Consider the following 25,063-nt stretch of genomic DNA (forward strand, 5'->3'; position numbering starts at 1 on the left):
GGCCTTTTGCTGGGCATTGCCCCAAAGTAATCAGCTCTTTTACCTGTAAAAAAAAATACAATACCCCCCCAACATTAAAACCCACCACCCACACACCCCTACTCTAAAACCCACCCAATCCTCCCTTAAAAAAACCTAAAACTATCCCATTGAAGATCACCCTACCTTAAGCCATCTTCACCCAGCCGGGCACAAGTGGTCATCCGATCTGTCCAGAAGTCTTCATCCGATGAGGCAGAAGAGGACATCATCCAGACCGGCAGAAGTCTTCATCCTATCCGGGCAGAAGAGGACATCCGGACTGGGAGAAGGCTTCATCCAAGCGGCATCTTCTATCTTCATCCATCCGACGAGGAGCAACTCCATCTTGAAGACATCCGGCGTGGAGCATCCATCCAGCACGACGACTAACGACGAATAACGGTTCCTTTAAATGACGTCATCCAAGATGGTGTTCCTCGAATTCCGATTGGCTGATAGGATTCTATCAGCCAATCGGAATTAAGGTAGGAAAAATCAGATTGGTTGATTTAATCAGCCAATAGGATGGAAGTTCAATCCGATTGGCTGATTGGATCAGCCAATAGAATTGACCACCATTCTATTGGCTGATCCAATCAGCCAATCGGATTGAACTTCAATCGTATTGGCTGATTGCATCAGCCAATAGGATTTTTCCTACCTTAATGCCGATTGGCTGATTGGATCAGCCAATAGAATGCAAGGTTTTTTTAAGGGGGGATTAGGTGGGTTTTAGAGTAGGGGTGTGTGGGTGGTGAGTTTTAATGTGGGGGGGTGGTATTGTATTCTTTTTTTACAGGTAAAAGAGCTGGTTACTTTGGGGCAATGCCCCGCAAAAGGCCCTTTTAAGGGCTATTTGTAATATAGTATAGGGTAGGGCATTTTATTATTTTGGAGGGCTTTTTTATTTTATTAGGGGGCTTAGATTAGGTGTAATTAATTTAAACTTCTTGTAAATTATTATTTTTTTTCTGTAATTTAGTGGGGGGGGTTTTCTCGTTATTTAGTTTATTGAATTTAATTGTAATTAATTGTAGGTAGTTTAGGTAATTTATTTAATGATAGTGAAGTGTTAGGTGTAATTGTAACTTAGGTTAGGATTTATTTTACAGGTATATTTGTCTTTATTTTAACTAGGAAGTTATTAAATAGTTAATAACTATTTAATAACTATTGTACCTAGTTAAAATAAATACAAAGTTGCCTGTAAAATAAATCCTAAGATAGCTACAAATGTAACTATTAGTTATATTGTAGCTAGCTTAGGGTTTATTTTATTGGTAAGTATTTAGTTTTAAATAGGAATAATTTATTTAATTTTAGTAAATTTATTTAGATGTATTTAAATTATATTTAAGTTAGGGGGGGTTAGGGTTAGGTTTAGACTTAGGTTTAGGGGTTAATACATTTATTAAAGTGGCGGTGGTGTCCGGTCGGCAGATTAGGGGTTAATAATTGTATGCAGGTGGCGGTGACATTGGGGGCGGCAGATTAGTGGTTAATAAATATAAAGTAGGTGTCGTCGATGTTAGGGGCAGCAGATTAGGGGTTCATAGGTATAATGTAGGTGGCGGCGATGTCCGGTCGGCAGATTAGGGGTTAAAAAAAATTATTATAGTGTTTACAATGTGGGGGGCCTCGGTTTAGGGGTTAATAGGTAGTTTATGGGTGTTAGTGTACTTTTTAGCACTTTAGTTAAGAGCTGTATGTTCCGGTTAGCCCATAAAACTCTTAACTACTGACTTTTATATGCGGTAGGAGTCTGGACAGGAGATGGCCTACCGCTCACTTCTTCCAAGACTCGTAATACAGGCGTTAGGCAAGTCCCATTAAAAAGATAGGATACGCAATTGACGTAAGGGGATTTGCGGTAGCCTCGAGTCACGGAAGAAAAGTAAGCGGTACACCTGTACCTGTCAGACTCGTAATACCAGCGGGCGTTAAAAAGCAGCGTTGGGACCTCTCAATGCTGCTTTTTAAGGCTAACGCCAAACTGTTGATCTAGCCAATAGTGTCTCCAGACACTGCAATTATTTACTTGGTGGTGACCCTGATTGTTTCACTATTAGTCCAATAGAATTCATTCCCAAATCTCATCTCTACAATAGGCTTTCTAGGCTTAGGCAGAGGGAGACCTACTGGATACATACTTTGTATTTACATGCTGTTCTGTTTATGTATTAGTTGGGGGACTGTTCTTTTACTTATCATATGGTGTAACAGCTGAACTAATCATCTGGTTAGGGAGGTGTGTATTGAGACCGCCCCCTGATTGGACAGCATAGGGTATTTAGTGAGAAGAAGTGTTTTTAGATTACAGCCTGATGAAACGGCTTGTTATAAGCTGAGAAACGTGTTGCTGTTTGTTTTTAGACTTCTTTTAATAAATTGTCTATTTTATATACTGTATATACCCTGCTCTGTGATTCTGTGATATTAACATATCGCTACCACCTACTAAGCAACTTTTTGGATTTTGCTTACTCAACCGGCATATCAAACAAGACACCGCTGTGTTTGGATTTGGAGGATTCGACATACAGACTGGACGAGCCCCTGTGACGTAAGCAGTGACGGAGTGGCATTCCAGCGTGTCTGTCGGGTGACTCACAACAGTCCCGACCTGCTAGATCTGGCACCTTGGCTTGTGCCGCTCCGATTGTGAGTAGATTATTTTTTTTGAGGGGGGCTACTCCTGTGCCTCTGTTAATTATCCAAACGATACTGCTCTATGTTGGCGCCTCTCTCCTTTTTCTATCATCTGCAGGATATTCCACCTACCATCATTTGGGAGTGCTGCCTGAGTCCTTTGGATTTGTATGAAGTTACTTTAGGGACTATTGATCCTTGACTGTTCTATCAGAATTACAAATGACTGTTCCATTTTTATTTTGGAAATCACTCTGGGAAGCAGGACAAGAGGGGGAATAGATAAGCAGGCTGGTAAGACCAGGGAACTTTTGGAGCATCCAACACCTCTGCCTGAGGATCCCTGGACATCTTAAGGTACATGGGAAGTTTTTGTTCAAACAAGAAGCCATCAGATCTATTTCTGGTAGGCCCCAAAGTCATACAATCAGATAGAGCACATTACTCTCCTGGATGTAGAGACAGATGACTGAGGTAATCTGCCTCCCAGTTGTCTACACCTGGGATTTGAATCACAGAAATGAGGCAGGAATTGGTTTCTGCCCAAGAAAGGATTCAAGATAGAGATACCTCTATCATGGCTAGGGAACTTCGAGTTCCCCCTTGATGATTGACCTAAGCTATTGCCTTAATTTTGTCTGTCTGAAGACAGAAATAAGGCTACCTTTTCAATAGAAGACAAGTCTGAATGGCCCTGAAGAGAGCACGGAGTTCCAAAATATTGATTGGTAGCCTCGCCCCCAAGTATTATAAACCTCTTGTGATGTCAGAGACCCCCAGACATCTTCCTTACCTGAAAGTCATGCATGGGAAGGAATAGATCTGTATCATATCACCTCAGCCACAGGTAACATTCCATGTTATATATAGTAAATAAATAGCTCAAAATGTTACAGGAGCTGGAGGAACAAAGGAACCTCAGAGTGATTTTTTTTTTGTCTCATAATATGCAGGCAAACAAGAAAAAAATAATAGTCATTTTCAAATCTAAGGCTATAGTGAGTGTCATCATAACAACATCTCCTTGTACAGAATGAACCAAAGGCATTATACAGCCTTGTACTCTCAGTACCACTAGATCAACCATACAGCTTAAACTTTGAATTATAAAGGCAGGAATAACACAAACAGTGCTAATATTGAACTATGTAAATAGGCAAGGTCACAGAAAATAAATATTACCTGAAATGGAAAAAATAACAAATGTAATGACAGAGGGAACTGCGGAACAGATTGAGGACAAGAGGGCTACTGGAAACTAAATAAAGTCCCAGAAAACAGAGAAAGCTCTGAATTTCCTATAGTTAGCAAGCAGATTACTAGCCAACGTCGGTCTTTTGAGGGTTTGAAGGAATGTGCAGAATAATCTTTTCAAGTTATGTATCACTCTGTAGCTTTATAGCAGAATCCCCTGGGAGAGTACTGAAGTCTTTATAAATAGGGAAGGAAGCAAGTACCAGTTGCCAACTATCGGTAGTTTGTTACCAGTCTCAGTCCAGTCTCAGAAATCAATTGCCCCTTCAGGCTTAGGCAGCTGGCTAGATGAGTCGCTGAAGTCTCAATGCTAGGGTCTCCCTGTTCACCATTTGGATTGCATAGTAAGTTCCCCTCATTAGCTCCAACCAAAGGTATAGTTATAGAGATAACCCCCCTTGGGAAGCTAGGACTCACCTGGAACCTTAATGAAATCAAAATCTGCCCCATATCTGTCCAGGTAGATACCTTCAGAAAAATTTACATAGTGACAGTTTCCCATCTGTCACTATACTCCATATTATTCTGTGACCTTGCAAATCTATCTTTAGAATATATAAAATCCAGTGCTACTAATAATAAATGTATCTAAAATGGCTTCTACCAGTTTTCTGGGGGGAGGGGGATCGTCAGCCAAGGCTCCAAAAACATGCAGTCCATCTAATTCACAGCTACTGCCTTGTTGGAGGCATCTGCAACCAACAGCGGCCTTACCAAAGAGTGTAGGTCAGGAAGTGGTACACAGCACAAACTCCAAACTTCTACAAAATAATGCTAGACAAAGGCCCGGATTACAAGTTGTGCGGTATGGCTTTAACACTTAAAAAATGGCCTTTGCGTGCGGAATGGTCACCGATTCATTATTACAAGTTGCATGGTATGGGTTTACCGCAAACGTTATGGCCTATACCACAATGATCCATTCCACACTCACAGACCTGCAGTTATGTGTTTTGAGAACAAAAAACTTTCACAAAACACATAAAAAATATATTACAAAGTACACTTACACCCATAGACTACACTATTAACCGCTAAACCATCAGCCCCTGCATCGTAACTACTAAAATGAAGTATTAACCCATAAACTGCTGCCCCCCACATCTCCAACACTAAATAAAGCTATTAACCCCTAAACATCACGACTACTAAAATAAACCTATTAACCCCTAAACTGCTATCCCCCACATTGTAACTACTAAAATTAACTTTTTAACCCCTAATTCAACGTCCACCCACATCGTGACTTCCTAAATTAAACTATTGACCCCTAAAACTAACACCCCTAGCTTTAAATTAAAGTTACAATACGCTAACTAGCTTAAACTGCAAAAAAACTATCATTACTTGTTTACAAAAATAAAAAAATACCAAAAAAATAAACCTAACATTACAAAAAAAATCTAAAATTACACAAAATAAAAAAGCTTACATTACAAGAAATAACAAACGAAATTATCCAAAATAAAAAAATTATTCTTATTTGAATACCCCCCGTTAAAAAAAAACACCCCAAAATAAAAAAAAACATAATCTATAAATAAACTACCAATAGCCCTTAAAATGGCCTTTTGTAAGGCACTGCCCTAAAGTTAACAGCTATTTTGCAAATAAAATACATCCATTACAACCCCTCACCCCACCAAACCCCAAAATAAAAGAACCTAACTAAAAAAAAAAACTAATTTACCCATTGACCCGAAAAGGGCATTTGTATGGACATTGTCCTTAAAAAGGCATTCAGCTCTTTTTTTAACCCAATTAAAAAAAAAGCCCTAACCTAAAAAAAACACCCCCCAAAAAAACAAAAAACTAACATTAACCCCAAAATAGGTATTCTCCATTGCTGAAGTCCAGCGATCCATCTTCATCCAGACGGCTCCATCTTCATCCATCGCGGGTCCATCTATTCTCTATCTTTTTGGCGGAGGTGCAGAGGTGGAGCGGTCGACGAATGCGACACGGAGGTCCTCTTCATGCAATTGTCCGCCGCACACTGAAGATTGAATGCAAGATATCCCTCTTATATGGGGGTACCCTTGCATTCCTATTGGCTGAAAAATTCAAATCAGCCAATAGGATGAGAGCTGCTTACACCCTATTGGCTGATTTGACGTTGATCAAATCAGCCAACAGGATGTAAGCAGTTCTCATCCTATTGACTGATTTGAATTTTTCAGCCAATAGGAATGCAAGGGTTCCCCATAAAAGGGGTACTTTTATCTAGATTGTAAGTTTCCACAGGAATAGGGCCCTCAATTCCCCCTGTATTTGTCTGTACAATTTTGTCTTTTATTGTATTGTTTCTCCGTTGTACTTTTATCCTTGTACCCATAGGCAGCGGAATCTGTAGGCGCTTTATAAATAAAGAATAATAATAATAATACTTTGCATTCAATCTTCAGTGTACAGTGGATGATCGCATGAAGAGGACCTTCACGTTGCCGATGATCTCCGCTATCCAGAACATAGTGTATAGTGTTGCCATGGAAACGCAACAAGGACTATTATACGTGTGCAATAGGCATATTTGCAACATTTGTTATTTTTTCATGGCAATTCCTTTCAGAATATATTAAGACACTTCATATTATTATCGTTACATTATTATACTTAATGTGTTGTTATTAGTCAGGTAGTCTATATACTCCAAGACACCTTTATATTTGGATACATTGCTATGTAATCATTATGGTTGTGAACAACAAAATCATAGAGAAAACAAACAATAGATCACTGCGCTAAAAATAATATTTTTATAATATATATTTAGCTCAATAGCACCATAGTCTATTTACCTTTATTTGTTTTTAACATTAAAGTTCTATACTTTGATCCTGAACAACAAAATCACACCACACTATCCTAACACACTATCCTGACAACATCGACTACCTGACTAATAACAACACATTAAGTATAATAATGTAACGATAATAATATGAAGTGTCTAAATCTATTCTGAAAGGAATTGCCATGAAAAAATAACAAATGTTGCAAATATGACTATTGCACACGTATAACAACCCTAGTTGCATTTCCATGGCAACACTATACACTATGTTCTGATTATGGAATCGCCATAATCGAATTGCATATGTAAGAAGCATGAGCACAAGCACTATATTTGATTCACATAAACGTGATGTGTAAGTTTTGAGCCCTTTGATGTTGTAAATAATATATTTTGTTTATTTTCATTATGGGGCTGACATTTATGTCACTTCCGATTCTCACTGGAACGCATCCACACACAAAGTTTGGCGCCACATGAGAGGAGGGTATGTTTATATTGTACACTATATAAGTGTGATAATTGTACACATTATTTATTCTGATGAAGGGCATATTGTAGTCCCCGAAACATCAATACATTTTGACACTGTTGTTATCCAAAATCCCTGTGAGTGCATTTGATTTACATACGTATTGGAACCATAACTGAACCCAGGTAGCTGAGACTGGAGAGTTGATTCATTCCTTGATTGCTCTCTCTCTCTCTCTCTCTATATATATATATATATATATATATATATATATATATATATATATATTATTATTATTATTATTCTTTATTTATAAAGCGCCGACAGATTCCGCAGCGCTGCCCTTGGGTACAAGGATAACAGTACAATATGATAAGACAAATACAGGGGGAATTGAGGGCTCTATTCCCGTGGGAACTAATATATATATATACACACACAGAGAAGCACACTCACAGGAACGAACAACTGGCTTAATACTATTGTTAGCCTTTTCTATGGTGATTTACGACCTGCGTGCAGCTTCTTTTAGCCCAGTAATGCTTTTCACAGAGAAGAACTTACCTGTAGTATATCAGTCTGCTTCCGCCTATTACGGTCAGTCCAGTGCCGAAATACTAGGCAATTCCTCTCTGAACAAGGAACACAGCAACCCCAGAAGATCATTTTGGCCTTCATTGGGCTTAGTCAGTGAGGTGTAGCCATATTCCTCTAAGTACACTGAGCAAGGAGTCCACGTCTGGTTTCCCCTTTTTCCCGTAGGGAGACTAAATACAGACGTAGAGAATCACACTCACTGGAATGAACAACTGGCTCAATACCATTGTTAGCCTGTTCTATGGCGATTTACCACCTGGGTGCAGCTTCTTTTAGCCCAGTAATGCTTTTCACAGAGAAGAACTTTCCTGTAGTATATCAGTCTGATCCCGCCTATTACGGTCAGTCCAGCTCTGAAATACCAGGCAATTCCTCTCTGAGCAAAAAACACAGCAACCCCAGATGATCGTTTCGGCCTTCATTAGGCCTTATCAGTGAGGTGTAGCCATATTCCTCTAAGAACACTGAGCAAGGAGTCCACGTCTGTTTTCCCCTTTTTCCCGTAGGGAGACTAACACATAGAGAGAAGCACACTCACAGGAACGAACAACTGGCTCAATACTCAATATTGTTAGCCTGTTCTATGGCTACACCTCACTGACGAGGCCCAATAAAGGCCAAAACAATCGGCTGGAGTTGCTGTGTTCCTTGTTCAGAGAGGAATTGCCTGGTATTTCGGTGTTGGACTGACCGTAATAGGCGGGATCAAACTGATATGCTACAGGAAAGTTCTACTCTGTGAAAAGCATTACTGGGCTAAAAGAAGCTGCACCCAGGTGGTAAATCGCCATAGAACAGGCTAACAATGGTATTGAGCCGGTTGTTTGTTCCTGTGAGTGTGCTTCTCTCTCTGTGTGTGTGTATATATATATATATATACACTGTATGCATAATTATTAGGCAAATGAGTATTTTGACCACATCATCCACTTTATGCATGTTGTCTTACTCCAAGCTGTATAGGCTCGAAAGCCTACTACCAATTAAGCATATTAGGTGATGTGCATCTCTGTAATGAGAAGGGGTGTGGTCTAATGACATCAACACCCTATATCAGGTGTGCATAATTATTAGGCAACTTCCTTTCCTTTGGCAAAATGGGTCAAAAGAAGGACTTGACAGGCTCAGAAAAGTCAAAAATAGTGAGATATCTTGCAGAGGGATGCAACACTCTTAAAATTGCAAAGCTTCTGAAGCGTGATCATCGAACAATCAAGCGTTTCATTCAAAATAGTCAACAGGGTCGCAAGAAGCGTGTGGAAAAACCAAGGCGCAAAATAACTGCCAATGAACTGAGAAAAGTCAAGCGTGCAGCTGCCAAGATGCCACTTGCCACCAGTTTGGCCATATTTCAGAGCTGCAACATCACTGGAGTGCCCAAAAGCACAAGGTGTGCAATACTCAGAGACATGGCCAAGGTAAGAAAGGCTGAAAGACGACCACCACTGAACAAGATACACAAGCTGAAACGTCAAGACTGGGCCAAGAAATATCTCAAGACTGATTTTCTAAGGTTTTATGGACTGATGAAATGAGAGTGAGTCTTGATGGGCCAGATGGATAGGCCCGTGGCTGGATTGGTAAAGGGCAGAGAGCTCAAGTCCGACTCAGACGACAGCAAGGTGGAGGTGGAGTACTGGTTTGGGCTGGTATCATCAAAGATGAGCTTGTGGGGCCTTTTCGGTTTGAGGATGGAGTCAAGCTCAACTCCCAGTCCTACTGCCAGTTTCTGGAAGACAACTTCTTCAAGCAGTGGTACAGGAAGAAGTCTGCATCCTTCAAGAAAAACATGATTTTCATGCAGGACAATGCTCCATCACACGCGTCCAAGTACTCCACAGCGTGGCTGGCAAGAAAGGGTATAAAAGAAGAAAATCTAATGACATGGCCTCCTTGTTCACCTGATCTGAACCCCATTGAGAACCTGTGGTCCATCATCAAATGTGAGATTTACAAGGAGGGAAAACAGTACACCTCTATGAACAGTGTCTGGGAGGCTGTGGTTGCTGCTGCACGCAATGTTGATGGTGAACAGATCAAAACACTGACAGAATCCATGGATGGCAGGCTTTTGAGTGTCCTTGCAAAGAAAGGTGGCTATATTGGTAACTGATTTGTTTTTGTTTTGTTTTTGAATGTCAGAAATGTATATTTGTGAATGTTGAGATGTTATATTGGTTTCACTTGTAAAAATAAATAATTGAAATGGGTATATATTTGTTTTTTGTTAAGTTGCCTAATAATTATGCACAGTAATAGTCACCTGCATACACAGATATCCCCCTAAAATAGCTATAACTAAAAACAAACTAAAAACTACTTCCAAAACTATTCAGCTTTGATATTAATGAGTTTTTTGGGTTCATTGAGAACATGGTTGTTGTTCAATAATAAAATTAATCCTCAAAAATACAACTTGCCTAATAATTCTGCACTCCCTGTATATATATATATATAAAAACACGGAAGGGGACTGCACTCTCATACCGGACCGGGTACACATCCCATGACCCTGTAACATGCTCAGTCCTGGGTGCTCACAGCACTCACAGGAAGCTGTGCTGTCCCCAGAGTCACAGGCAGTTATCCCCAGACAGGTCTGGGTGCAAGAAACATAGGGGAAATTACAAAACAAATTAATACAACACACAGAGAAAGTCCAGCACTCACTTACAAGCTCTCAGCTAATATTTAAAAGCAAAAATTTAAAAAATGTAATCACCCTAGACATATACAGAACACTGAAGGGGACTGCACTCTCATACCGGACCGGGTACACATCCCATGACCCTGTAAAATGCTGAGCACTGGGTGCTCACTGGCACTCACAGGAAGCTGTGGTGTCCCCAGAGTCACAGGCAGTTAACCCCAGACAGGTCTGGGTGCAAGAACCATAGGGAAAATTACAAAGCAAATTAATACAACACACAGAGAAAGTCCAGCACTCACTTACAAGCTCTCAGCTAAGATTTAAAAGCAAAAATGGAAAGGTTAGTTACCGCATCTGGCCAAATAGGACAAGCCCAGGTACCACGTCAAGGTCCTTTCCAATACCTGGGACCCTAAAACAGCCACACAATGCAAGCTCTCAAATCCAAACAAACTGGGAACAAGGGAAGGGTGCACAGGCTTATGTAATCACAATAGACATATAAAAAACACGGAAGGGGACTGTACTCTCATACCGGACCGGGTACACATCCCATGATCCTATAACATGCTCAGCCCTGGGTGCTCACCGGCACTCACAGGAAGCTGTGCGGTCCCCAGAGTCACAGGCAGTTAACCCCAGACAGGTCTGTATATATATATATATATATATATATATATATATATATATATATATATATATATACTGTTTTAAGCCCTTTCCAGTCAAATAGCTTGAGACATGAATAATCATTTTTATTAAATTTAATGTTTAAATGTGTTTTAATTAGAAATATTTTACATTCCAATGTTCTTCATTTAGAAGAAAAAGTTTTTTGTATTATTAAATATAAATATATATATACACATGTATATACAGTATTCATTAAATTATATAAATAAATATTTAAAAATAAAAATAAAATTCTATCGGCTAGATTTGGAGTTTTGTCGGTAACGACCCGAAAAACTAACGCCGGCTTTTTTTCTGGCCGCACCATAAAAATAACTCTGGTATTGAGAGTCCACATAAAGGCTGCGTTAGGCTCCAAAAAAGGAGCGTAGAGCATTTTTAACGCAGCTTCAACTCTCAATACCAGAGTTGCTTACGCAAGCGGTCAGCCTCAAAAACGTGCTTGTGCACGATTCCCCCATAGGAAACAATGGGGCTGTTTGAGCTGAAAAAAACCTAACACCTGCAAAAAAGCCGCGTTCAGCTCTTAACGCAGCCCCATTGTTTGCTATGGGGAAACACTTCCTACGTCTGCACCTAACACCCTAACATGTACCCCGAGTCTAAACACCCCTAACCTTACACTTATTAACCCCTTTGGGTTAGATTAGGGGTATGTGGGTGGTGGGTTGTAATGTTGGGGTGCTTGGGTATTGTATGTTTTTTTTTACAGGCAAAAGAGCTGTATTTCTTGGGGCATGCCCCGCAAAGGGCCCTGTTCAGGGCTGGTAAGGTAAAAGAGCTTTGAACTTTAGTCATTTAGAATAGGGTAGGGCATTTTTTTATTTTGGGGGGCTTTGTTATTTTATTAGGGGGCTTAGAGTAGGTGTAATTAGTTTAAAATTGTTGTAATATTTTTCTTATGTTTGTAAATATTTTTTTATTTTTTGTAACTTAGTTCTTTTTTATTTTTTGTACTTTAGCTAGTTTATTTAATCAGATTGAGCTTGATCGGAACAGCCAATAGAATGCAAGCTCAATCTGATTGGCTGATTGGATCAGCCAATCGGATTGAACTTGATTCTGATTGGCTGATTCCATTAGCCAATCAGAATATTCCTACCTTAATTCCGATTGGCTGATAGAATCCTATCAGCCAATCGGAATTCAAGGGACGCCATCTTGGATGACGTCATTTAAAGGAACCGTCATTCGTCGTTCAGTCGTCGGCCAGGATGGATGTTCCGCGGTGGAGGTCTTCAGGATGCTGCCGCTTCGCTCCGGATGGATGCCGCTTGGATGAAGACTTCAATCGGATGGAAGACCTCTTCTGCCGCGCTTGGATGAAGACTTCAGCCGGATCATGGACCTCTTCAGCCCCCCGCTTGGGCTTGGATCAGGACATCGGAGGAGCTCTTCTGGACGGATCGGTGTGATACCCGGTGAGGTGAAGACAAGGTAGGATGATCTTCAGGGGCTTAGTGTTAGGTTTATTTAAGGGGGGTTTGGGTTAGATTAGGGGTATGTGGGTGGTGGGTTGTAATGTTGGGGTGCTTGGGTATTGTATGTTTTTTTTTACAGGCAAAAGAGCTGTATTTCTTGGGGCATGCCCCGCAAAGGGCCCTGTTCAGGGCTGGTAAGGTAAAAGAGCTTTGAACTTTAGTAATTTAGAATAGGGTAGGGCATTTTTTTATTTTGGGGGCTTTGTTATTTTATTAGGGGGCTTAGAGTAGGTGTAATTAGTTTAAAATTGTTGTAATATTTTTCTTATGTTTGTAAATATTTTTTTATTTTTTGTAACTTAGTTCTTTTTTATTTTTTGTACTTTAGCTAGTTTATTTAATTGTATTTATTTGTAGCAATTGTATTTAAATAAATTTATTGATAGTGTAGTGTTAGGTTAATTGTAGGTAATTGTAGGTAGTTTATTTAATTAATTTATTGATAGTCTAGTGTTAGGTTTAATTGTAACTTAGGTTAGGATTTCTTTTACAGGTAAATTTGTAATTATTTTAACTATTTTAGCTATTAAATAGTTCTTAACTATTTAATAGCTATTGTACCTGGTTAAAATAAATACAAAGTTACCTGTAAAATAAATATTAATCCTAAAATAGCTACAATATAATTATAATTTATATTGTAGCTATATTAGGATTTATTTTACAGGTAAGTATTTAGCTTTAAATAGGAATAATTTATTTAATAAGAGTTAATTAATTTCGTTAGATTTAAATTATATTTAACTTAGGGGGGTGTTAGTGTTAGGGTTAGACTTAGCTTTAGGGGTTAATACATTTATTAGAATAGCGGTGAGCTCCGGTCGGCAGATTAGGGGTTAATAATTGAAGTTAGGTGTCGGCGATGTTAGGGAGGGCAGATTAGGGGTTAATACTATTTATTATAGGGTTAGTGAGGCGGATTAGGGGTTAATAACTTTATTATAGTAGCGCTCAGGTCCGCTCGGCAGATTAGGGGTTAATAAGTGTAGGCAGGTGGAGGCGACGTTGAGGGGGGCAGGTTAGGGGTTAATAAATATAATACAGGGGTAGGCGGTGTTAGGGGCAGCAGATTAGGGGTACGTAAGGATAACGTAGGTGGCGGTCGGCAGATTAGGGGTTAAAAAAATGTATTCGAGTGTCGGCGATGTGGGGGGACCTCGGTTTAGGGGTACATAGGTAGTTTATGGGTGTTAGTGTACTTTAGAGTACAGTAGTTAAGAGCTTTATGAACCGGCGTTAGCCCAGAAAGCTCTTAACTACTGACTTTTTTCCTGCGGCTGGAGTTTTGTCGTTAGATGTCTAACGCTCACTTCAGAAACGACTCTAAATACCGGAGTTAGAAAGATCCCATTGAAAAGATAGGATACGCAATTGACGTAAGGGGATCTGCGGTATGGAAAAGTCGCGGCTGAAAAGTGAGCGTTAGACCCTATTTTGAGTGACTCCAAATACCGGCAGTAGCCTAAAACCAGCGTTAGGAGCCTCTAACGCTGGTTTTCACGGCTAACGCCAAACTCCAAATCTAGGTGTATGTGTTCTATGTGAAGAACATTGGGATGTATTTATGCTTAGCTACCTTCGGTTTTAGAGCAGTTGGTCTAATGTGGTGTCAGGTTTTCTCATGAGTGATAAATGTTAGTTTTTTAAACAGCACGTTCCATTGAAGTCTTTATGGAAGAAGAAGTTAATACAGTCGCTAAAGCTGGCATGCATCAAACTTTCACTCGTACACTTTTTACTTTCTACTTGTAAAATGTGTGCTAACCTTTCCATGATAAAAGTTTACTTTGAGAGTAGTTAGTGCACAAATTAAAGATTTAGTTAGCGTGCCACCATCATGTGGTATCTAGATGGTTACTTTTGTACTTAAACATTTGTCTTATGCATATGAAGAGCAGTTTTAAATGTGCCAAAAATTATTTGAATTGAAATTGAAACTAAGGGGTAGTTTTATTAAGCAGCGGATGTTGCAATCTACCCCCGAAGTTTCTGGCTCTCCAAAAACAGAAGTTAAGAAGCAGCGGTCATAAGACCAACGTTCCTTAACTTCTCCGCCACCTCTGAGGTGGCGGACTGCAATCATCCCGACCAGATACGATTGGGATGGTTGACTTAAATGTGCAGGGGGCAGCATTGTACAAGCATTTCACAAGAAATGCTTGTGCAATGATAAATGCCGATAGCGATGTCGGGCGGACATGATTCGCCACAACGAATCATGTCTGCCCACCATTTGTTAAATCGGCTACTATGAGTGCAATATTTGTTTTGCACTTCCTACTTATCCTAGACCTCAAAACTGTCCCTATTTGAGAGGGACAGTCCCTAATTCTGAGCCCTGTCCCACAGTCCCTCAGAGACAGCCATGTCCTTATTTGCAGGAGGGCAACTACCTCTGCTTTAGACATGTACAGTATTTATCTCTATGTTAAAGCACTTTGTCTGCCTCTTTTTTCTAACAACTGAGACCTCATGTATTTGAGCCATTATAAATTTTTATTTAAAGTGACATTAAACACTAAATATATGCTATATAGAATGATGCATTCAAAGAAAACATTAGTCCATGAGTAACATGTAGTTGTATCTTTTAAAGTTTCATTAGTTGTTTAAAAAGTGACAAAATAAGTGTAAAGTTTTAGTGTCTATAAAACACTGGGAGCTGCCATGTTGTAACTTGTGTTACCTTCTCTGCTGGGGCCAATTAGGGTCAGTTATAAATAGGTCACTAGAGTGTGCAGCCAATGGTTGTGCTGGATTTAACAGTGTTCTGCACTTCCATTTCTAACAGGAACTGAAAAGCTCACAATTTCAGAATGGAATTACAGGCAAAGAGGACAAAATAAATAATGAAAGTATATTGCACAGTTGTTTAATTATATACAATTTATCATTTTATATTACCATCTCAAAGTGTTTAATGTCCCTTTAATATTTTATATTAGATGGTGTTATTATGAGTGTAACTGTACTTTGTAATGTATTTTTGATGTGTGTTATTCCACTTTTTATTTTCACAAAACAGTTAAGCACAGCTCTAAAGTCACGGTAATCATTCTAACGTAAATCGCGATTGTGCTCAAGCGATTGCGTTTACTTTCAACTCATAAAACGAACGCAATTTAACCTGCATGCAAACGATTGTGAAAACCTGATATTGCATGCGCTCAAATGTTTGCGCTCCATTTGTAATCTGCCCCTAAATGTTTATCGTAAACAAAAAAATAGGGAATATAATTAAAAAAATCGATTTTGTCAGTAAACATTTTATGGTTGTAACATGAAATGTTTGTGTATGCATCATTTAAAAATAAATATATATATATATATTTATTTTCCCCCATTCCCTGTAAGTATGGGCTTTCCCATTCTGAGAACACTGGCTACTTAAGAAACCTAAGGCTGCTACATATATGGCACTTATTGGCCTCAGCAGATATGATAAGATAATGAGTCATAAAGCAATGGAAGTTTTGTTAAGAAAATGACAGTGGCTAGCCTTGTCAAGTAGGGAATAGCTCTTCCAAATAAGGCACATGGTGGGTTGTAGTTTGGCTATTGAAAAGCAATTTCAGCAAAGAAGGTGTAAATGTATTCCACAAAAAGTATTGCAAGACAGTAAAAAAACAACATTATTACAAAGTACTTACTGTCTCTTTAAGTTATTTACTTGAAAAAATGTTAAGCAATTTAAATTGCACAATATTAGCTGTGTACTGAATATAATGCTCACTGACTGATAAGAACATACGTGAACTATAGGAAAAATAAACCACATATATAGACAGACAAACCAGGGGCGTAATAAGGCATAGGCCAACGAGGCCGGTCCCTAGGGAGGCAGATTTTTAAGGGGCAGCAGAATTTTGAGTCCCTAGGGCCACTCTACGGAACTCAGGGCCGGGTGGCTAAATCAACCAATTAAAAATGACTTAAATGGCTGGCCCAGCTATTGCTGTCCTATGGGATTGTATGGGGATGCGCATGTCGTGGTGACAGTGGAGGCGGAGCTCACTTGCGCAGCCTGGCCTGGACTGTGAGGGAATGCGGTATTCTTCCTGGCTCCACCGTGTGATTGAGACTTCCACAGACTACACAGTGCAGTGTGCACTACGCCGTGACCACTGTGAAACAGCATATGCCTTTCTCCCTTCAATACATCTTCATTAAGCATTAAAATACTTAAACGGATTAGTCACTAAATACTTGTACATTTACTGTTTGTCTATCTGTCATACATGCAAAGAATAAGTATTTATTGCTGAATCTATAGAACTATCGCCTAGATTTAGAGTTTTGCGGCCAAAGGGGTGCGTTAGCTACGCTTGCTTTTTTCTGTCCACACCTTTTAAATACCGCTGGTATTTAGAGTTCACAGAAGGGCTGGCTTTTCAGTGCGTTAGGCTCCAAAAAGGGAGCGTAGAGCATAATTTAACGCCACTGCAACTCTCAATACCAGCGGTGCTTACGGAAGCGGCCAGCTTCAAAAACGTGCTTGTGCACGATTCCCCCATAGAAAACAATGGGGCTGTTTGAGCTGAAAAAAAACCTAACACCTGCAAAAAAGCCGCGTTCAGCTCCTAACGCAGCCCCATTGTTTTCTATGGGGAAACACTTCCTACGTCTGCACCTAACACTCTAACATGTACCCCGAGTCTAAACACCCCTAACCTTACACTTATTAACCCCTATTCTGCCGCCCCCGCTATCGCTGATACCTGCATATTATTATTAACCCCTAATCTGCCGCTCCGTAAACCGCCGCTACCTACATTATCTCTGTGTACCCCTAATCTGCTGCCCCTAACACCGCCGACCCCTATATTATATTTATTAACCCCTAATCTGCCCCCCACAACGTCGCTGCTACCTACCTACAATTATTAACCCCTAATCTGCCGAGCAGACCGCACCGCTACTATAATAAAGTTATTAACCCCTAATCCGCCTCAATAACCCTATAATAAATAGTAATAACCCCTAATCTGCCCTCCCTAACATCGCCGACACCTAACTTCAATTATTAACCCCTAATCTGTCGCTCCGTACACACCCGCCACCTACATTATAGCTATGTACCCCTAATCTGCTGCCCCTAACACCGCCGACCCCTATATTATATTTATTAACCCCTAATCTGCCCCCCACAACGTCGCCGCCAGCTTCCTACACTTATTAACCCCTAATCTGCCAAGCGGACCGCACCGCTATTATAATAAAGTTATTAACCCCTAATCCGCCTCACTCCCGCCTCAATAACCCTATAATAAATAGTATTAACCCCTAATCCGCCCTCCCTAACATCGCCGACATCTAACTTCAAGTATTAACCCCTAATCTGCCGATCGGAGCTCACCGCTACTCTAATAAATTTTTTAACCCCTAAAGCTAATTTTAACCCTAACCCTAACACCCCCCTAAGTTAAATATAATTTTATTCTAACAAAATAAATTAACTCTTATTAAATAAATTATTCCTATTTAAATCTAAATACTTACCTGTAAAATAAACCCTAATATAGCTACAATATAAATTATAATTATATTGTAGCTATTTTAGGATTAATATTTATTTTACAGGCAACTTTGTAATTATTTTAACCAGGTACAATAGCTATTAAATAGTTAATAACTATTTAATAGCTACCTAGTTAAAATAATAACAAATTTACCTGTAAAAGAAATCCTAACCTAAGTTACAATTAAACCTAACACTACACTATCAATAAATTAATTAAATACAATACCTACAATCATCTACAATTAAACCTAACACTACACTATCAATAAATTAATTAATTAAATACAATATCTACAATTATCTACAATTAAACCTAACACTACACTATCAATAAATTATTTAAATACAATATCTACAAATAAATACAATGAAATAAACTAACTAAAGTACGAAAAATAAAAAAGGACTAAGTTACAAAAAATAAAAAAATATTTACAAACATTAGAAAAATATTACAACAATTTTAAACTAATTACACCTACTCTAAGCCCCCTAATAAAATAACAAAGCCGCCCAAAATAAAAAATACCCTACCCTATTCTAAATTACAAAAGTTCAAAGCTCTTTTACCTTACCAGCCCTGAACAGGGCCCTTTGTGGGGCATGCCCCAAAGAATTCAGCTCTTTTGCCTGTAAAAAAAACACATGCAATACCCCCCCCAACATTACAACCCACCACCCACATACCCCTAATCTAACCCAAACCCCCTTTAAATAAACCTAACACTAAGCCCCTGAAGATCTTCCTACCTTATCTTCACCTCGCCGGGTTCCCCGATCGATCCAGAAGAGCCTCCGATGTCTTGATCCAAGCCCAAGCGGGGGGCTGAAGAGGTCCATGATCCGGCTGAAGTCTTCATCCAAGCGGGAGCTGAAGAGGTCCATGATCCGGCTGAAGTCTTCTATCAACGGCATCTTCAATCTTCTTTCTTCCGGATCCATGTTCATCCCGCCGACGCGGAACATCCATCTTCACCGACGACTTCCCGACAAATGACGGTTCCTTTAAGGGACGTCATCCAAGATGGCGTCCCTCGAATTCCGATTGGCTGATAGGATTCTATCAGCCAATCGGAATTAAGGTAGGAAAATTCTGATTGGCTGATGGAATCAGCCAATCAGAATCAAGTTCAATCCGATTGGCTGATTCAATCAGCCAATCAGATTGAGCTCGCATTCTATTGGCTGTTCCGGTATGGAAAAGTCACGGCTGCAAAGCGAGTGTTAGACCCTTTCCTGACTGACTCCAAATACCGGCGGTAGCCTAAAACCAGCGTTAGGAGCCTCTAACGCTGGTTTTGACGGCTACCGCCCAACTCTAAATCTAGGCCTATGTGACTTAAAACACAACTGAAAATATGTTGTATGCATTTAATACATTCAGAAACAATACAAGTATATACTTTATTATGATTGTAATCATGTGACTTTATCCCCTAGAATATAATTCCTAAACCTATCATACTTTTAAAGGCCAGTTTGTAGACTGTATTCATTACATATTTATCCAAGCAGATATTTTGCTTAAATAACTGTCAATCACCAAAGAAGATGTTTAAGGTTAAACAACTACCTACTGACAAACTATCAAACAGAAGGATATTTTTTTCTGATATAAACACTTTAATCATCTGACTTGCAAAATAATGTCGTAATATATATATGTGTGTGTGTGTGTGACCAGATTGAATGCAAACCCTGATGAACATCTACTTAAAAAGACAATTTTTTTAATTTTTACACCCTGCCCAAAAAATATTAGGTGTAAAAGAAGGCCTTACACCTGGGGTGAGGTGGGGCGGTGGGGGGGGGGCAGCAGAATTTTGAGTGCCTAGGGCAGCACAAAACCTAAATACGCCCCTGAGACAAACATAGATAGACAGACATTTGATACATAGATAGGTATAGATAGATGATAGATATAGATGATAGATGTAGATGATAGATAGATAGATGATAGATAGATAGATAGATAGATGATAGATAGGTAATATTGATAGCTAGATAGACAGACAGACATAGATAGATAAATAGATAGATAGATATAGATAGATGAACATAGATAGATAGATAGATAGATAGATTAGATATACAGATATAGATAGATAGATAGATAGATAGATAGATAGATAGATAGATGAACAGAGATAGATAGAGATAGAATAGATATATAGATGATAGATGATAGATAGATAGATAGATAGATAGATAGGTATAGACAGACAGATATAGATAGACAGACAGACCGATGATATAATAGATAGGTATAGACAGATAGATAGAAAGACAGATATAGATAACTAGATAGCTAGATAGACAGACATACTGTACATAGATAGACAGATATAGATAGATGATAGATAGATAGATAGATAGATAGATAGATAGATAGATAGATAGATAGATAGACAGATAGATAGGCATAGATATATAGATATATAGATAGATATAGATAGATAGATAGAATACATTTAATATTAAAGCTTTATTTCTTGTAATAACATTTAGCTATTAATATTGCCTCTATAATCACTTCAGGTATAGCTGCTTCTCTGCGTCTTTCTTGTTTTTCTGATAAACTTTAATTTAATTTATTTTTGGCATTATAAATCACATTCATGCATTTCTCATTTTGGCAGTATTCCTTCCAGATTTGTTAAGCTTATCATATGTTTGTAAATGTTCATGGGTATAGTGCAAATGGCATACTACAGATGAATATGACTGCTCAAGTAAGATCTGTAAAAAAACAAAAACTTTTGCGCCTGTGCCAAACTGTAAGCATTTTACAAACACCAGACGGAATTCACTTAATTATTTCTAAGGCTAAATGTTTATTTTCTATATCATAAAACTGTTTGAGTAGTTTCTCTCTCTATCTCTCTTTCTCACTCTCTTTATCTCTCTCTCCTTTCTCTCTTTCTCTTTCTTTATTGCTCTCTCGCTTTCGCTCTTTCTTTCTCTCTCTCTCTCTCCTCTCTTTCTCTTTCTTTATTGCTCTCTCACTTTCGCTCTTTCTTTCTCTCTCTCTCTTTCTCTCTCTCTCTCTCTCCTTTTCTCTCTGTCTTTCTTTCTTGCTCTCTCTCTCTTTCTCTCTCTCTTTCTCTCTCTCTCTTTCTCTATTTTTTTCTCTCTTCTTTCTTCTCTTTCTTTCTCTCTCTCTTTGTCTCTTTCTCTCTTTCTCTCTCTCTTTCTCTTTCTCTCTTTCTCTCTCTGGGGCCTCTAGTTATCAAGCCATCAACCTGCAAATACGCTGGAATTCCGCAGCGTATTTGTGGCGAGGTTGATTCACCTTAGTTATCAAAGGCTAGAGACCGTCAAAAGTAGAATTCAGTGACGTAACATGCGATCCGCCTGACTCAGTCCGACACAGATCGATGGTTACGTCACTCCAGATGTTCCGAACGCAAGTTCGGCACTATCTGACTACTTTTGGAAGTTATAAAAGAACAACCTGGTACGCTCGCCACTATTCCGGCCCAGCGTACCTGGTGTTCCATCCGCCGCCCAGGAGGCGGCGGATCCCATAGGAATCAATGGGAGTCTGACAGCAGCGACAGCTCATGTTCGCTGCTGCCCGATATCCCATTGATTCCTATGGGTCTAAACACCCCTAATCTGTCCCCCCTACACCGCCGCCACTTACTTTATACTTATTAACCCCTAAACCGCCGCTCCAGGACCCGCCGCAACTATAATAAATTTATTAACCCCTAAACCGCTGCTCCCGGACCCCGCCGCCACCTACATTATACCTATTAACCCCTAATCTGCCGCCCCCCATACTGTCGCCACCTACATAAAGTTATTAACCCCTATCCTGCCAATCCCGGACCCTGCCACAAATAAATTAATTGTTTAACCCATAAACCGCCGCACCTGGAGCCCGCCGCCACCTACAATACACCTAGATACAATGTAACTAATAGTTACATTGTATCTAGCTTAGGGTTTATTTTTATTTTACAGGCAAGTTTGTATTTATTTTAACTAGGTACAATAGCTATTAAATAGTTATTAACTATTTAATAGCTACCTAGATAAAATAAATACAAAATTACCTGTAAAATAAATCCTAACCTAAGTTACAATTACACCTAACACTACACTATCATTAAATAAATTAAATTAATTAAGTACAATTACCTAACATTAAATAAAATTAACTAAAAATAACTAAAGTACAAAAAAAAACACTAAATTACAGAAAATAAAAAAAAATTACAAGAACTTTAAACTAATTACACCTAATCTAAGCCCCCTTATAAAATAAAAAAGCCCCCCAAAATAATAAAATTCCCTACCCTAAACTAAATTACAAATAGCCCTTAAAAGGGCCTTTTGCGGGGCATTGCCCCAAAGTAATCAGCTCTTTTACCTGTAAAAAAAAGAAATACAACCCCCCAACAGTAAAACCCACCACCCACACACCCAACCCTACTCTAAAACCCACCCAAACCCCCTTAAAAAAACCTAACACTACCCCCTTGAAGCTCACCCTACCTTGAGACGTCTTCACCCAGCCGGGCACAAGTCTTTATACGATCCGGCCAGAAACCTTCCTCGAATCCGGGCAGAAGAGGTCCTCCAAGCGGCAGAAGTCTTTATCCAAGCGGCATCTTCTATCTTCAATCAACCAGAGCGGAGCGGGTCCATCTTCAATCCAGCCAACGCGGAGCCATCCTCTTCAAACGCCGTCCTAACACTGAATGAAGGTTCCTTTAAATGACGTCATCCAAGATGGGGTCCCTTGAGTTCCGATTGGCTGATAGGATTCTATAAGCCAATCAGAATTAAGGTAGGAAAAATCTGATTGGCTAATGTAATCAGCCAATGGGATTGACCTCGCATTCTATTGACTGATTGGAACAGCCAATAGAATGCAAGGTCAATCCTATTGGCTGATTGGATCAGCCAATCGGCTTGAACTTCAATCCGATTGGCTGATTACATCAGCCAATCGGATTTTTCCTACCTTAATTCCATTTGGCTGATAGCGTTGGCTGGATTGAAGATTGTCAAGATATGGCAACCTTGTATGAAATTCTCTAATAGTGAAAGAGTGTAAATGTAACACTGTTCAATAAGAGTAACACTAGCTTCAAAGTGAAACCAATATGAACAGTGTAAGTTATTCTGAAAATGCGGAATCAGGATATACTGAAATGTAGGATAATTACTCAAATCTCATAGGTCCTTATCTAGGAAGAAGAGACTAAATGCCATATAATATTATGCTCTGTGCAGGGATAACTTATTCCTTAGATACATGTAGCAAAGTTAATCAGCAAGAGAGACAGTCACAAACGGTAATCCTTTGTAAACACAGATAAGGTAGCGATATGACAGAACAATTACTCAAAGTTCGTTTTAGCTATAATCACTTATGGCTGAACTGAATGCAAGTTATATCTTTGTAAATCCTCTAGGTACTCACAGTAAGTTGCTCTGAGGTAGAGACACTCCGGCGTCTAGGTAGGAAGCAGGCTTCTGTCCAGTCACTTCCTGTCTGAGCAGCGTGTGGATCAACAGGCTGTCAGAGTGAAGTCAGCGCTAACGGCCGTGAGAGAGAGAGGAAACAGTTTCCCGGAGACCTGGCATAGAACCAGGTAAGAGATTAGAGGCACTTACTGCAGTTACGAATAGATCCCTTATGAGGGAATTTCACTTGTTGACAAGAAGCTCCGGTGAGAGGAATTCCAAACAGTGGTTGGTATAGGGAGTAACGGTCTGTAATTCTCCAATGCAGGAATGCAGCAGTTCTTCTGTGAAGTGAATTAACAAGCTTGTAAATAAAAGTTCAGTTAGGAAGATATTAGAACAATCTGAAACTTGGTAGTCACATGAAATAGGCTCAGCGTTACTCTGGCAAGGAGTACAAAATACTAAGCAAGGTTAGTAAGGTGTTCAGGTGTTACATAGGCGTAGACAGGATTTGATTGGTGAACCAATTAAGAGTTCAGAGACAATCTAATTCCTGACATGATCCCCTCTTCAAGCAAGCTGATCCTCAGCTTGAGGCCGAGGAGAATCAGGATGTTGTTGATGGAACCTGGACACCAGTCTGGGAGCATAAATGTTACTGGACGGCTCCCACGTATCGTCATCCTGAGAGAAGTTTTTCCATCTCACCAGGTATTGTAATACGCCCTTGGAATATCTTGAATCCAGAATTCGATCAACCTCATAGACATCAGAATCCTGGATTTCAAAAGAAGATGGTGTGAGAGAAGGTTTTATTCTGGTCGGAACGTATGGCTTAAGGAGAGAAACATGGAAGGTAGCATGTATTTTCATGGAAGATGGTAAGTCCAAGGTAACTGCGTTTGGATTGATAACTTTCACAATGGTGAAGGGACCACAACATTTTTGAGTTAACTTCCTACTAGGTACTTGTATCCTCAGATTTCTGGTAGATAACCATACTTGGTCTCCAATTTTGTATTGAGGTGTTTCCCTGTGTCTTAAGTCGTAATGATGCTTCTGTGAGTTTTGTGCTTTTATGATGTTTTCTTTAATGAAATTAAAGTTGTCCTGCAAGGAATTATGGAACTCATCCACCAAGGGTGAGTCGGAAGGAGTGGCTGACAGTGAGGTGAAAGTGGGGTGATAGCCATAATTAGCATAGAATGGTGTAAGTTTTGTTGAGGAGTTCAGTAGATTGTTATATGCGAATTCAGCAGTAGAGATAAATGATACCCAGTCATGTTGTTGATAGGCGCAAAAACATCGAAGATATTCATCCAACCATTGGTTGATTCTCTCAACTTGCCCGTTAGATTGAGGATGGAAAGAAGTTGTGAACTGATGTTTAATGTTGAGGGATCCACAGAGGCTTTTCCAGAACCGTGAAGTGAATTGAGAACCCCTATCGGAAATGATGATGTTTGGAACCCCATGTAATTTGACGATATGATCAATAAAGAGTCTG

Source organism: Bombina bombina, chromosome 2 (assembly GCF_027579735.1).
Source record: "Bombina bombina isolate aBomBom1 chromosome 2, aBomBom1.pri, whole genome shotgun sequence".
Taxonomy (NCBI): domain Eukaryota; kingdom Metazoa; phylum Chordata; class Amphibia; order Anura; family Bombinatoridae; genus Bombina; species Bombina bombina.